At 30.0% G+C, this 17,271-nt stretch overlaps 1 protein-coding gene across 1 annotated transcript in view; it reads left to right on the top strand.

Moving 5' to 3' along the window:
- The window catches only part of LOC136980678 (uncharacterized), a 30,386-nt gene extending 25,140 nt beyond the window's left edge, over positions 1 to 5,246 (top strand). Inside the window, exon 6 of the mRNA XM_067276841.1 lies at positions 3,987 to 5,246. The gene's annotated coding sequence lies outside the window, so the exon portion shown is untranslated. The remainder of the gene's footprint in view (positions 1 to 3,986) is intronic.
- The last annotated feature ends 12,025 nt before the right edge of the window (positions 5,247 to 17,271 follow it).

The following is a 17,271-nucleotide window of genomic DNA, read 5'->3' as shown; positions in this document are numbered from 1 at the left end:
GTATAATTAAATTTTTTTTCAATATATGACAAATTATACTTATAAAATGTTTAATCTGAACTATTACTTTTGCTTTATATAAACTTAAAAAAATTTTACTTTATAAAAATTTTAAATATTAGTTGAACTGTTGAATATTCAAAATATAATAATCAAATTTATTCCTTTTTATAAATTTTTTTCACAATTCATAACTGTAACAATATATACATTAAACATTTTATATGAATTTTATTAATATTTTTACAAATTATTATTATTATTATTATTATTATTATATTTAAACAACAACAAAAGAATAAATTTAAACTTTTAAAAAATTTCAGATTTATTTTCTTCCAGTAAAATCTAAATCTTAAGTATAAAGAAATTTATGCTAATAAACATTTTATTTTATATTTAGTATTAAAAAAACTTGTAGGATAATCAAAATTTAATAAGAAAGTAATTTTTTAATCTTGCAGCAAATAATAATAATGTAGCAATTTGAATAAAAAATATAATAAAAATTATAAATATAATATTTGATTCATACAGTTATTAAAGTGAATTATTTATTATTATTCATTTATTTTCTAATGTTGTTTAAGACATATAATAAACAATATTGGTAAATGAAAAAATTAAAATATTGAAAGTGTTTCATTGTGTAAAATAAATTTTAAAAATTGCAAGGAATTTATGAAATCTGTAATTTTTACATTTATTAGGAAAATATTTTGTCTTATCTATTCATTTTTAATATGCTTACACTAGGCTCAAAAAGTATTCAATAATTTATACATTATCATTACTGAAATATTAAATTTTAACACTATGAGTAAATATATTTATGAAAAGTAATTAACCATTCTAGCTTTCAACATAACTGGATAATTCTCATAAACAGCACATTACACAGAACCTTTTCTAACACCAGTTAAAATTTAATATCAAAAAACTAATGTTTTTGATTGCAAACTGGATCTTCATTAAGTCACTTCCAATTTCAAAATGGAATGCATTATTTAAATATATAAAATTATTTGAAATGGCACCAAAGTTTCTAAATATGAATATAAATAAAATAGAGTAAAATAATATAAATATATCAAAGCTTAACCATTCATATAAAAGCATGTTAACATAGAGGTCATTAAAAGTATAAATGATGCTCCAGGTTTTTCATAAAAATGCTGCCACACATGTGAGGTGCTGCTGTTCTTAGTAGTTGATGTACTGTACATGTTGATACACCCACCTCTCATCTGTGATTTGTGTATTTCTAAAGCTTCTAGGATTCTGAAATGATCTTTGTCATGGCATTGTTTGATAATAACTGCATTACTGAGATCTACATGTACCATACATCATTATCTATGGCATAAACAGATAGGACAGTGGAATACACCCCACAGCTCTACATTTTTCTGCCATTTCAAATGATTTTGTGTATTTAAATAATATTCTACTACATGTTCCATTTTGGAGTAGTAATTGACCTGACAAAGATCCAGTTTGTGATCAAAAATATTAGTCTGTTGATATTAAATTTTAACTCATGTTCTCTGTGGTGTGCTGTCAAAAGTAATGTATGCAATTGAGAATCATAGTACATTACATAATAAAAGAATTGTATTTATATGAAAATATTAAAGTAAAAAAATATAGAATTAGGTTACTGAAAATTGCTTCTGAACAAATTACATTTAAATTACACTTAAAAAGGCTTGTAGCAAAATCAAGGAAGAATCTACATTGCTATATATATAAGAATTTTTACAGTATATTTTGTATGGAAAAATTTAAAATTTTAAAGTGTTTTTACAAAACATCTCTCTAAAAATTTAAAATCTAAACATATGCAATTATTTTTTTCTCATTCTATTTAACACTTTTGTTTATTGTACATTATGAACATCTTCATAATGTACAATAAACAAAAGTGTTTTCAAATAAATCAATGGTATCATTCAGTGTTATACACTGGTGTCCAAAGTTAAAGCAACAAACACAAAACCTGTGTAAAATCAACATTATTGAACATGATTAGCAGAATTAGCAGTGTCATCTAAATAAGGTATGATATCAGACATCTATGTGACAAAATATGATGCATTACATATACAGCAAAATTGTTTCTGGTAAACAATCATCTGTGTAATATAGTGATGAAACATCAGTAGTTTATCAGGCATGCCTCAGAGAAGGCATTTGGATGATTCATTGCAATGGAAGGACATTCCTTTTTCCATTTACCTTTGTATGTGTGTGTATTGCTTTAATTGTGGACATGAATGTAATTAAAATATTTTTAATTACATTCATGTCAATTAAATCAATTAAAATAATTAAAATAATTCGGTACATCGTTTTTGCATAGTCTGCGCAATCACGAGAATTCTTTCCATTCTCGTGATTTTGTAAATTTGAATTTGGTTCGTTCTTTTTGTTTTTTTGTTCGAGTAACTGAAGAAGACTGATGAAATCAGTTGAAAACGTTTTTATATAGTTAAACTTTTGCTGGAATTTAAGAAAGGTGTTGTTTTCTCTCTATTATACCAGTTCCAGTAGGTTCGTTATTCATTAAAATATTTTCATCTCTAAAATTATTTGTAATTTTCTATGCAGTATTTTTAAGTTTCCAAAAAGCATTTCAACATTACATAAGTTTATGCAATATGCAGAATTTAATTTATCCTAATAATACTACATGGAGATCTATGTTAATGTTGTCTTCTATACAATATATTTATCTAACATCAAATCATATTGAGGTTACTATTGAATTTTCTTTGATATTACAATGTTGTTATGCCATAAAGATTTGATTTGATACAAAATTCATTCTTTATTAGCTCTGGAAATTGATCTTTGTATAATATAATCTTGGCAGCCATTATCTATATAGTTCAATGAGAACATTGAATATTCAAGTTTGCTACAAGATAATTAATTAATTCATTCATTTTATAACATATTTGAAAATCATTATTTTACAAAATATGTAAAATTATATTGGCTAACACAAATATGTAAATTCAAAGCTTTTGTAAAAATATGTTTAATATATAAATCTCAGCAACTTTTGGAGCCTAGAGTAAATGAAATTATTAATATGTACATTAAAAATATTAAAATTTTATATATTTATCATTATATATTCTAAAAACAATTAAGTACTTTTGATAGTTTTAATTTTGCAGTTTTGCAAAATGAATGACCATCTTGCTACATATTTGTTATTTGTGGATTTTCAGTAAATTATACATTTTTCTAAATTGAAATTAATTTTAAAGATTCAGCTATTCTTAGAAAATAATATTTTTAATATAATACAAATAAATTTGTATTAAAATTTAATTTATTTTGATGATGATATTTTTTATTAACATTTATATTTTGATATAAAAATATTAAGACTAATTTAAAACTCTTATCAGAGTTTAAAATTTTGGAAAAATTTTATCATCCAGTAATACAGTATTTGAAAATTCTTTGTCCTAAAATAACTTTTACATTGTTGGTCTTGTAAAATATTGTTAAGAAAAGTAAAATTTCATATAATTGGTGTAAATATTTTTTAAAAATGCAGTTTAGTTTTTAAATTGGCATTCTCAAATAACAGCTTTCATTCCTCATATCTTCATTCATTTGATTTTTAATTTAAAATTTATATAGGATAATGATCTTTAAATAAAATTTTAAATCAATTTGATTCAGATTATAGGTTTTAATACTTACTGCATAGTTTATTATTCAAATAATTTAATGTGTCAATCATATAAAAGATGATAAAATAAATTATTCAAATATTAAAATTGTTACTAAATTAATTTTAGCTTTGATTAATATATTAATATGAGCTTTTATTAGTTTTCTTTTTGCATAGAATATTTTAGTTCTTTTTATGATCTATTCTTTATTATTCTGGTTCTTTGGAAATCTTTTCTGCTTAGTTACTATGTATTAGTTTTTATATATTTAGTTTTATATATATTTTCAAGATGTTATTATGGATGAGTGCCAAAAGCCAGCAGGTAAAAGAAATACAGACAAAATTTGATGCTGGAATTTAAAATTGCCATAAATTTTTGTTTATTTGAAGAATTCCAAAGTATTTCAAAAGACTATTATTATTATTTATTTATTTATTTTTTTAATTTGAAAATTCCTTAAATAATAATAATAACTGTTTTATATGGAAAACAATATTGTGGAAAACTCTAGTCAACTGTTCGCTTTTGTTTTTATATATATACATATATATGTTAATGTCTGGTAACATGTCATGGTATTGTATAAATGGTAGAGCATTTTTATAAATTTGCTAAGCATGTTTTTAAAATATTAATGTAACAAACTATACATTATTTTACTGAATTGAGGAAATCTTGGACCAGTAACAAGAATAAGTTCATTCCTTTAGTATTAATACATAACTATTTTTAGAATATGCAGAATTGATCATAAATTTTATGAAAGTTCAATTTTAAATTATATTAAAATCAATATGTTGGATATGTGCCAAAGCTACCACAGCTATTATGAACAGAGTTGCGTGAGGTCAGTTGCTGTTTACTGTGTGCATTGATATATTGTGAAATATTGTTTTTAATGTAATAGATATATTAATACTATATGGATCATAACAGAATCAATCCTTATATGGTTCTTAATATATAGACGAGAATGAAACTAATATGACATTATAGTTTGTTATATATTTCATTTTTCTTGTGGATAATATTCTATCTATTAATGGCAGCTTAAATTGTTCAGTTTCATGTTATACAATTTAAATATAAATAAATAAATATGATCAATAATGATTGATGTTAAGATTTTTCCTGATTATAATGATTAACTCATGATTGATGTATTACTTCATGTATTATATTTTTAAAGGATTTCAGTCACATTATTGGTAACTTCATAAAATTAATACTTGCATTGAGTATTTGAAAAATACAATTGTGATAAATACAGTCCAGTATAATATTAGAATAGCAAATTTGCTTTTGCAATACTCGATTTCTAATATTTAAGAAATTCATATTAATGCAGTTCTTATATAAAACATGAATGCAATGAATTGTTGTACATGTCCAAACCCATCTTGTGATTTTGTTGAATTTTGTTTATGTTTTGTCAATATTTGTAACATAAGATAGGCATTGTGTAATCTCAAAAATACTCGTTTTGATGTTCTATGTACAGAAACTTGATGTAAAATAAACTCTAAGTGCGAATATATGCACAGAAAATATTGTCTCATTTTTAATATTTTAACTTTGATAATTAATTTTTGTTGTTTATTGACTTTTCGCTATTGTTTATTTTATGAAGTAGTTTAAATACAAATAGTGTAAATAAATACTAAAACAATCAAATTATGGTTAATGTCAAAATTTATAAATTACATACACATTTTATTATCAAAAATTTTGGGACATTTCATTTCATTAATGAATATAGCTGTATCACTTTAGTTAGATGTAAAAGGAAGCCAAAGGTAAAAAAATCTGTTGGATGTGCACAAAATAAAGGTTTTGTGCACATCCAACAACACATGATTTTCAACATATTGCCAGGATGACATCTCTGCAGCAAGTTAGTTTCTGAAACTTTAACTTTACAAATCTTTCGTTGGCTATAAGTGATGTGATTGGAAACATTAACAATAGCTTTGTTTCAAAGTAATATGTCACATAAACTCATCAAGCACTGAAGAGAAAAGACAAATCATTCTTTAATTGAACAAGTTAGAATTTCAAAGGGAAGACAGTAAAAAGAAAAGACAAAAATACAATTGTTGGGCATAAGCTAATAAAATGATCTTATTAGTCAAGGAGTTTTAATTTTAAAGTTTGCCTCTTCCTTTGAATACTTCTGGGTCCACCATTGAAAACTAAATAGATTTGAAAGTGCAGATTGTCATATGTTAGTTTGTAAATTTATCCCATCTTCTAATGGTTCCTAATACATAAAGAAAAATCTATTTGGTGGATTCATAATTGGAATTTAAAATATCATATAACACAGCCCCTTTCAAATCGACTTTTAAATATACATAACTCTCAAGTTACCTGTGCAAAATATACAATACATAATTTGAGTACTATATAAAGGTTTGGACAAGATGTACAGTTAGAAATAAATAAAGCAAAACATAACCACTGGATGAATATATTTCAAATTAACATCAGACACAGCCAAAGATATTTCATTTGCATATCACAATCTTCAAAAGTCATTTCTGAATATTATGCCAAGCCGGTGGTCACTATCAAAAGCAATGCATTTTTTGTGGGTGCCGGGAGGCGGACGGAGTCTCGTTCCTCCTTTTTTCGGCTCACAGGTCTGTTAGACCTGCCCACGTCAAGATGGCGGTTCTGAAGTGTTACGCGTTATGCGTTTTTAGGCGAGTGGAGGAAGTGGATGGATCCGACGATAGAGCGGCAGTGACGATACCCGAATAAAAGACATAGCCAACGGATAATAACAACAACAAAAATTTATTTAAGCTAACGATATAATTACAGAAGAGGCGCGCGACGGTCGCCTCTTTTCGGGTCCACGGAGGGAGAGTTTACAAAAATTCGGGTCATACCTCGTGATCCGGGTCGGTCCTCGTAGTCAACGTATTCCGTCGATTTCGGGCGGTTTCCCTCGATATTGCGCACACACACAGTCTAATTGACAGAACGTAACCGGCCCCCCTGTCTTCCTTTGTCGCCCTTTTATCCTCTCGGTCACGTTATTCCGTTTCGCCAACCCGCGTTTTTCGACTCTTGTTCCTCCTGATTCATATTTTCTCCGTGGGAACCAAGCAATAAAATAATTTTATTATTAACGGCTTGGTTCCGGCGGGTTCGAATTTTCACATTTCTAAGAGCCAGATGAAAGTTTGCCTTACACACTCAATATATCTAAGGGAATGTTCTGCATGGCATTGTGTATATGGTTCTTCAGATCCGTCACCCACCAGTGGCCAAGCGGTTCTGTTTCCTGAACACTGGGAGTTTGGTTGTGGGTTCACGCCTCATCAAGACAGGATTTGTCTATGTCTAATTGATCACATTGAGTTTTCTGGGTTTTCTCCACGTATGTAACACCTTAATAGGGGCCAGTTACTCTTAAAAAGACCTCTTGGAAGGCATTCCCCAGATTGCCCAAGTGTTGCATTGCCATAACTTAATAAAAACAAAACAAAAAACAAAATTCTCCAGATCCACCAGGGTTTGAGGGCATTTAGCAAACACCTAATTCTTCAGGTACCCCTTTTAAGAAATCCAGAGTGGTTAGATTCAGGCTTCTTGTGGGCAGTGAATATTTCCAAATCTGGAAATCAGCCTACTAGCAGTCCATTGCAAGATTGCAATGGACTGCTGCATAGTATAGGCTGTTTCTGTCTTGTTGGAACCATACTTGTAAGTTTAGATTAGTCAGCTTCAGAAAGAAAAATTCATTTAACATCATTACATAGCAATTGCTGTTAACAGCAATAATATAACCCTGAGTGTCACCAAAGAAATATGGGCCTATCATACCAAACAATGCAATGCTGCACTTCACCATGTGTGTTTCATGCAGCAGGAGGGTTGTCCAATGTAAAATTTTGAAAATTTTTGCCTGTTACACTCCCCGATAGTTCAAAATGGCAGCCAGTCGTGATGTCCAACAAAGCCCGAGCCCTAGGAAATTCACGACAAAGATTCTTTGGTACACTTTACCATGCCCTTTAAACTTTTGCATGATCTGAATTTGTCAGTCTGGAACTGTGTCACCCACCTCAATGATGTGTGGCAGTCAGGGACTTTAGCATGCTGCCCCAGCTTGAAATAGCAATAGAAGATTCTTTGCACAATGATGATACTCATCATTTTTATGTAATTTTCCACAGCAAAAGAATGGTGTTTTAGTGGCTACAGTGACATTTTTCACAATGGCATTCCTTCTCCAGTGCAACTGTGCACAGAGTGCTGCTGTATCACTTTGTGTGCAATTGTAAAACAGTTGCAGTTGCATATCTTTGGCTGCATACTGATGTTATTTTGAAATACTGTATATTCAAAAATAAAAATGGTTATTTGCTACTTCATTTTTATCTGGCCAAACATTTTGACCAACTCTGTATAAATTCTTATTAATCTCATAGAATAATACAATATAAAGTGCAATGTAGTTTAAAAATATTCTTATACAGTACTAAATATCATTGGTCATATGCAATGTGGTTTTAAATTCATTCAAAGAATTTCAAGAGTTGATTCTTTGAATAATTTTAACCATAAAAGGGCATAGGAACATTTTTTCAACATGGCATAGTTATAATAACTTATAAAAACACTGCTTGCTGATATGTCTAATTAGGCTTACCACATTTATTTTTTTTCGAACCGGGATAAGAAAATGACAAAGTAGTAATTCAAATTATTATCCTTAAAAAAGGGTATTATTTGCTCAATGCATCCGTGAATGTAGTTTCTTTTCTGCATTTTGAATGGGTTCAATAATAATAGAAGTTTCTGTCTTAAAAAAATAAGTGTTTATGAACACCATGATTACTAGATAATCTGGTTTATGAGCAGAGCAGAAGTTTCTGTCTAGCCATTTTGCTCAATAGGAGCGCTCACACACAAAGCAGACGGGACTGTATACAAAACGTATATGAAACTAACGCGTAACTTGACTTCTAAATATAAATTACGACCTTTCCGAATATATTTAAATTCAGAAAAAGGAACTGTTAAGCCTTTTTTCAAAATTGCAAGGCCACGTTTCCTAATAAATGACAAAGTTTGCACGATTAATTTTTATTTTTTAAATAAAATCAGATAAATAACGTAATGCTTTTAAGTATTTTTAAAAATCTTCGTTACTTTAAAAATGCACGCTATTTATTCTTCCCAAGAATAATTTTTTTCTTTGTTTTTTATTTTAGTATTAAAAAATTGCCTATGAAAAAAATATTTTCTCAATAAATTCATTAACATATGTTAAGTTCTTACAAAATAATATCGATTCATAAAAAATTAATCCAAGTAATTTATAAGAATAAAATAGTTTATGAAAGCTTTAAGTTATATTGTGAACTGATTTGTAATTTTTAAAAAATACTGTGTATTCTTTTTTAATCTCACGTTTCTTTTAGACATTTTTCGTTTGTGCCAACGATAGATCTGACACCTAGCGGTATTAGCGCGAACTACATAATGGCGGCTGCTATGGGTATAAAGTAGTTTGTTAGAATAGAAAGTGTTCACCCTATCTAATATAGGCCATCGTCAGGTTTAATATTATAAATGTTCCAAAATGGAACGTACCGTTTTCGAATATTTTACATATTTAAAATTCAAAAAATAATTTAACTTTAAAATAAATTGAAAGAAGTGTGTATATTAAATAAATAAATAAACAAATAAAAAATAAAAAACAAAGCTAAGTAGAAAGAAATGATTTAAGGGTTTTTAAGTGCCATTCTTTTTTCTATTATATATTTCCACGTTTGAAGCGCATTTGCCTAAATGCTATGTGTAAGTTGCCGACAGGGTGCCGACTATGTCAAGAGGGTCGAACGGTCGCGAAGGGTCGTATGTGGGCGATCGGCACTGAGACAGACTCAACGGTTACAAGAAACCGTTTATTTGACACGAAAGAAGCTTAAAAGATTTCCGCGATTTTGGAAGTTCTAGGTCGGCAGCAGTGGCGTGCCGTCATTGGAAGCGATGGAAGCGCCGATTCCACCTTCCAATGACCTTCCCTTGTATTTTATAAAATATAAATTTTCATATTTGAACGTACTTTGAATTAATTAAAATGAATATTTTATTATAACTGCATTATGTATCTTTTACAAATTTCTATACTACATGTGAAAAAAAAACGATAAGATTGCTATTGTATATTCGAATAATTCGGTGGCGGAAGGAATGTCAAAACTGGGTCAGTTTCTAATCAGCCAGATTATATAGGCATTAGCACATGCGGTTTACAGAGCACCAACCTCACCCGGTTTAGCTGGTAGAAGCGACACACGCGTAAAGAGTACGCGACTTTATATCCCGGACGGTTGTGGGCTGTTAGCCGCCTGCTAGATATTCGGCCACCCTCGCCCGATTATGTGAATCATAAGCAGACTAGATCAACGGCGGGCAACCCGCGGGCCAGTTACGGCTGGCGAAGAGTTTCTATCCGGCCCGCGAGATCTTTAATAGATTATTAAATTGGAAAAATAACTATTAATTAGTTATTTTTCCAATTCTTTGTAATTTTCGAAAACGATAAAAAAAATAAATGTAGTAATTAACTTTTTATTTATTTATTTCATATTTGCAGACTAAAAAAATTACGAGTCACAAGAAGGCGTCAATTAACTACTACGGCGCGGAAAAAAACGTAAAATTTATTCTGGCCCATGTTATAAAAAGGGTTGCCCACCCTAGACTAGATTTATAACAACCCAACCGATAGGAGTTTACTGGCACGGTTTTATCAAAGTAGGCCCGAAAATTCTGACGTCATCACGTGACCTCAGAATATAAGCTTCAATAAAGATAGAACGTAGAAAGTTTTTTATTCCAAAGATAAAATACTCCTCTAAGTAACGACATAGTCAATATATAAATATGTATTCGATAATTTTTACTTCTCCGGCTGTTATATATAACAGACGAAAAGTGTAGCGATCGGTCAAAAAACGATCCCACCCTAAATTTTTGCATTTTTAAACTCGGGACACCTCGAAATATCGATGTCAGAAAATAAACGAATCTAACGATGCACAGAAATATAGTTAAATGTAACACGAATAAAAGCTGAACGAGGGGAGACCGAACAAGACGGTGTGTGACCTATGACCAAAGAAACGTGAAGCTCGCCAACATAGCGCCGTCTAATACAAAATATGTCTTAGTGACTTAGCACACAGGGATTACATTTTTACTTTCTTTCACAGTCGAAGATTCAAGTTTTTTTCTGCGTGTACGAATGCTAGATCTATATGGAAGGCACGATCTTGAATCGGAGTCTGATGGTTTAACACGGGAGTTATTAAACTTCAAAACTCGGAGGATCAAATGTGACACGATTCAAATACTTTTTCGTTTTTTATATACGTTACTGCGAAAGACCGATATCTGGAAAATGTCGAGATTCTCTGGTCAATGTCAGCATTCACACAGTCGTTTCGCGTATAAACGAAATGTTTGTTAAATACCATTATTTCTCACTTATACCGGCAAATGTCGACATTCAGCATGCACTGATGGTGAATCTATATATATAATCCAGACGAGTTGATAATAATAATAATAATAATAATCAGCGCAGAACCCAAACGGTTAGGAGTTGAAAGTTGAAATTTTTTACACAGTTAGGGTACGTCACGAGAACGCACACTAAGAAGGGATTCTTCGAAATTCCTCCCCACGGGGGAGAGAGACAAGATTAAAGCTTAACACTTCCATTGTTGTTGGAAGTGTTAAGTGACAATGGAAGTATTAAATGACAATGGAAGTGTCAAGTAACAATGGAAGTGTCAAGTAACAATGGAAGTGTCAACAATGGAAGTGTCAAGTGACAATGGAAGTGTTAAATGACAATGGAAGTGTCAAGTAACAATGGAAGTGTCAAGTAACAATGGAAGTGTCAACAATGGAAGTGTCAAGTGACAATGGAAGTGTTAAATGACAATGGAAGTGTCAAGTAACAATGGAAGTGTCAAGTAACAATGGAAGTGTCAACAATGGAAGTGTCAAGTAACAATGGAAGTGTCAACAATGGAAGTGTTACGTAACAATGGAAATGTTATGAGCTCAAACGGTTAGGAGTTGAAAGTTGAAATTTGGTACATAGTTAGGGTATGTCACGAGAACGCCCAGTAAGAAGGGATTTCTCGAAATTCCTCCCACGGGGGAGAGGGACAGGATTAAGGCTTAACACTTCCATTGTTGATGGAAGTGTTAAGTGACAATGGAAGTGTTACGTAACAATGAAAGTGTCAACAATGGAAGTGCTACGTAACAATGGAAGTGTTAAAAGGAACGACGTGCAAGACGCAGATGCAGTTTTTTTCATTTTTGCGGGAAATCGAACATATATTTAGACCCATCTAAAAATTCTTAATTAGTCTAGAAAAGGGGATGTGGCCGTTGGCCATATTAATGTATATTTTGTATTTGATAAATTTATAAATTTAAGTTAGGTTTAAAATTTCTTTTGTTTCTCTCCCTTTCCTGTTGACAAAAAAAAAGACTTCCTTCTTAATCACTTTACTATCTAATTGTTTTACTACCTGATGGGGAGTGATGCCTCCGATGAAAAAGCAGCGTTGTTAACCCTCTTGCTCTCGGCCGATGGCCGAGCGGTCAAGGTTAGCAGCCTACCGCCCTGGGGGACCCGGGATCGAATCCGGACGAAGAAATCCCCAGGAATTTTTCGGGGGTGGTCCGTCCGGATATGTCGGTCCCCGTCCCTCACCACCCGGCCGCCCCATTGTGGGCCTGGCCGAACCCATAATGGGCCGTCTATAAGAGGCCCTCTTAGTGTCCACAGGGCGGAAAGAGTTTAAAAAAAAAAAAACCCTCTTGCTCTCGTGTAGCGGGGAAGCTGTTTTACAGACCTGCACTAAAAGACTCGGGGCAGGTTGAAGGTCATTTGAGTGAATGTACTTGTATTATTTAAAAAATTCGTATAAAATCAAATTTTTATATTAGAAGTATGAAAAAAATATTGCTAGTACGCAAATATCAGTAGTTTTGTTTGGTACACTTTACATCCGCTTGTATTTTTTACTTTTTTCAAAAAAAATTCGTTTGTTTTGTTTACATTAACGACTTGTAAAATCGTGTCCAATCAAATTGCAGGAAAATCATTTATACTCATATTTTCTGTTTGGCTATATGCTATTTAAATAAAGAATTTTGTTTTCTACATTTTCATATATATTATGTTTGTATAGTTATATATCTTCGCGAATTATTAGACATTATATGAAACAATCCTCTGACCTGTAAAAGCTGATTATGTAAATTTGTGATCATATTATTGATGACGTGAAATTTGTCGAATATTAAATTTTATACTAGAGATATGACTATCAGTTCTTCTAAATATTATATTATTTAATATTCTTAACTTTTAGAATGTCAGAAGTAATATATTTAAGTTGTTTTTTTCTGTGAGAAAGTCGATATATTGGCATTTAAAAGAGTTTTTTGAATGCAATTAATACAATTTTAAGTTTAATTATTGTACTATCTGATAGTATACTATTTATTTCTGTTTATATGCAAATATTAGTATATTACATTTATCGTAAATTATTTTTATTTGAATTTGAATTTCATTTTTATTTAACGGTCTTTTTGTTTGTCAAACTCTCTACCGTGCTGCCAGTCTTCGTACGCTTTTACATTTACGTAAATTCTTTAATATATATTAGATTTATTATAATATATAATTAGTTTGTTTAATTAATCGGTAGATATTAGTAGTAATTAAATTACACATTTTTAGCTATATTATAATTTTTTTTAAATTTTATTTGTACAAAATTCATTTATATATTTATATTTTAATATGTTTTCATTGTAAAGTATTATTAAACTGAAATTTTTATTTTATTATAGAAAGTTTTAAAATATAACGTTTAGGGAAATTTCTCTTTGTCCTTTTAAACACAAAGAGATTTAAACGGTTACTCGTCAGACTAGTTTGACGTAGCGGAAATAGAGTATTCACGTGATCTTGGGTGGTGACGTATTTCGTGTTTCGTCATTATAAACAATAATTTCACTTAATTTTATATTCTTTCATAATTGTTTGAAATGGTTTTTCTTAATAGATAGATTAGCATATTTTTTATAAATAAACTGAATTTATTACTGTGTTGATATTTTCGAAATAATAAATTATTTAAACATCGAATCGACTCCGTTATTATGATAATTGTCTTTTATTGTTATTTTTTAAGAATGTAATCACATTTTCTATTAAAAATATATTTTATTTACGATTTTCCGAATAACGTATAAATAATTCAAATTGTTTGCGATAGATGGCGGGTTACTCTTACTTAATATAACTGATTTTTCAAACGATAGATGGCGGGTCACTCTTCCTTAAATGGTTTTTCTAACGATAGATGGCACTCCATATGTTTATCTTGAAAACATAATTACAGTAATAAGATTATTCTATTCGTGGAACACAGTTTTAAGTAAAATATGTCATGTCTATTAATTGAAATGCTCTTTTAATGTTTATTATTTATCTTTTTAATATATATATAATTATAATTGTTTAAATGTAAAAATATATCTATTTTGCAAAAAAAAAAAAAAAAAATTCTGCAGAAAATCCTGCAAAGAAGTGTAAATCAGAACTGACGTGTTCTGTTCTGTAATAATAATGTCATATATTCATTATTTGCAAATATTTTAAATATGTGAGAGTAAATATAACACAATAGACAATAGAAGCTCACATAAGAATTCATTTTGTAAATAAAATATTATTATTAATAAACAATTTGCCATTTTACTTTTGGTAATAATATTTTATTATTAGTCTATGAATGTACATACGTACGGTACGTTACGATTCGTATGGATGTTACTAATATAGCGTATTATTTATTGACACATGTGGATGATGTGGATAGATGGAGACAGGGGCTAGAGATTCGCAAGAAATTTTCAGTGATAAACCTATAACTGATTGAGATATGCGAACTAGCATAGGGATTTATTTACATGTTAAATCAAGCCGGTTAACTCGAATTCATGAAACTTTTGATAACTCGGAAGGGGTATTGATACAGTATTTTCATAAACTCGAAGGAATTATAATTTATATAATGATATATATTTATTATATGTTTATAATATAATATAAAATAATTAATAATTATAAAATATAAAATATTATAATAAATATATAAAATAAGTAATGTTTGTCTATCGAATAAATTAATCAGGAATTTTCTGTAAAGTACGTGGGCAGTGGTGCTTCAGGTGTGACCTAGAATTCTAGGTATGTGACTGCTATTCGAACCAGCTTACAAACCCAGAAATTATTTATCGTTTCATTTTATTCCGATGGATTTTTCGGACTAGCCGACGTAAAAAATAAATGGATTTTGGATAAATTAATTTAAGAAACAATTATAGTACGATATAAGTAATTATTATAATTATTTTATATAAATAAATCTTTGACAAAAATCACAGAAAACCACGATATCACAAAAATATTGCATATAGGACAATAAAAATATCAGTCTTATGATTACTAAAAAATTAAATTAATAGTATTTACTAAAAGTTTATTCTTGTTTTTAATTATAATTATTAATAAATACAAACCCTTGTCAAAAATTACAACAAAATATTGTGAAAAATTATTTGAACACATCACAAATTTATTGCATATATTTACACAACAAAAAAAATCAATCTTATGATTACTAGAAACTATAAATTTAAAATTTTTGTTCATTTGGTATACATTGCTAATGAGAAGATTGCTGCTGCTCTTCTTCGATTAACTTTTCAACTGTGGGTTGTAAATTAGTCGAGCCGAGTCGGAGCGGTAAAATAATTGAAAGTCGATTTCTAAATTTAATTTTTGTTACCCCCATAGTCGAAAATTCCGCTTTACATAAATATGTTGTTGAGAAGGGGATTAACATTTTCATCCCTTTCTCGTGTAGAAATGGATATTCATTTTTCCTTTTGATCGAAAATTTATCTATAGACATTGTTGAAAATCTAGTTTTCAGCATAACTGAACTAATTTCAAGGATGGACTCGTATTCTCTGTTACTTAAATATAATTTATTACTATCATATACTATGAAAGGGTTTGTTATCCACAAATTCCTTTCACGTGTGGTTTTTTTCTGACGGGAAATATTTTTCGACACTATTACTTAAAGATTGTAAGTGTTGCTCGATGATTATATTTATTTTTGATAAGTTTATATCTTGCTGCGAAGTAACAAACTCGGAATAATTATTAAATATATCAACATTATTATTTTTACCTTATCCAACTAAAAATTAATTTTTTTCTTAAATCCATCTATTTTATTAAATGCTTCGACTGGCGCACTTGTTTGCTGTGGCAATCTTCACACGAGCGAGCGATCGAGCTCCGGCAAGCATGGCACTAACTTAAAACGGCTAGCGGCTAGCTATCGATGTAAGCGCAAACACAAATGATAAAAGAGTTTACACGTTAGAATAAGTTATTATTGGCATATATGTTCTCATATAAAAAATACATTGACAGTCAAACCTTTCTCTTAAGCGTGTGACGCGTGCTAAGCAAGCCCAGAGAATTTGCCCCTGATTATAATTCGGAGTTAAGCTGATTTTACAATATCACCGCCAACGCGACTGAGTGTTCATTCAAAGTTCGCCAGTGCAATGTGCCCTACAGTACGTTCATTCCTAAATTCACGCCTCCTTCAAGCGTTGGCTTGCACTACGACTCTAATTGAATTCTGCTTGTCATGGAGTAGAATGAGAAAAGAGTGAAGGTGTATTTGTAATTTTCGTGTCAACGAGTGATAAGCGCATGCATAGCATATTTGTTCGGTTGTAGTCGTCTCGGAAACTTGTAGGCTGGCACATTTATATTTTTAGTCGTATTTGAAAAATGTTTCGATTCTTTCGGTCCTAGAATTTTACAACAGATTTTCTAGATCTACGCAGAAATTTTATTTATGAAGTCATAAGATTATAGTAATAAATATAAAAGACGGGAAGCATAGGAAAAACTTCGAAAATATTGGCTACTTCTGACAAAATTACTATGAAAAACGTAAAGAGTAGAATAAATTTTCTCAGGGAAAGTTTCTCCAGGAAATGAAATAAAGTTAAACAATCTGGTTCCTCAACTGAAAATGTGTATATGCCTCTTTTTTTTATCAAGCCCATTTTGGGTTGAGGTCAGACCCATGGCCCGGTGGTGAAGAACGAGAAGAGACATATCCGGACAGACCACCTTCCGAAAAATTCTTAGATCTGTATGTTAATAGAATTCGAACGGATCGATTTCCTTACAGGATTCTATACAGGGTCATTTATAGTGATAAGCTGTAATCTTAAACGTTTGCCAACCGTCCCCTGTAGACTGTCTACAGTTGTAAGTTTTTGTATCGTAATCGAAATCCTGATTTCCATATATTATAGTTTCATCAAGTATTTGTCAAATTCCAATGCTTTTTCAAAAAAGAAATTAAATTTGAAAACAAAATTGAATTTGTTTTTGGTTTTTCAG

The sequence above is a fragment of the Centruroides vittatus genome, unplaced genomic scaffold (genome assembly GCF_030686945.1).
Source record: "Centruroides vittatus isolate TY-2023 unplaced genomic scaffold, ASM3068694v2 contig_717, whole genome shotgun sequence".
Lineage (NCBI taxonomy): Eukaryota > Metazoa > Arthropoda > Arachnida > Scorpiones > Buthidae > Centruroides > Centruroides vittatus.
Note: the sequence above shows the minus strand (reverse complement) of the source record. Positions and strands in the feature narration are given on the sequence as shown.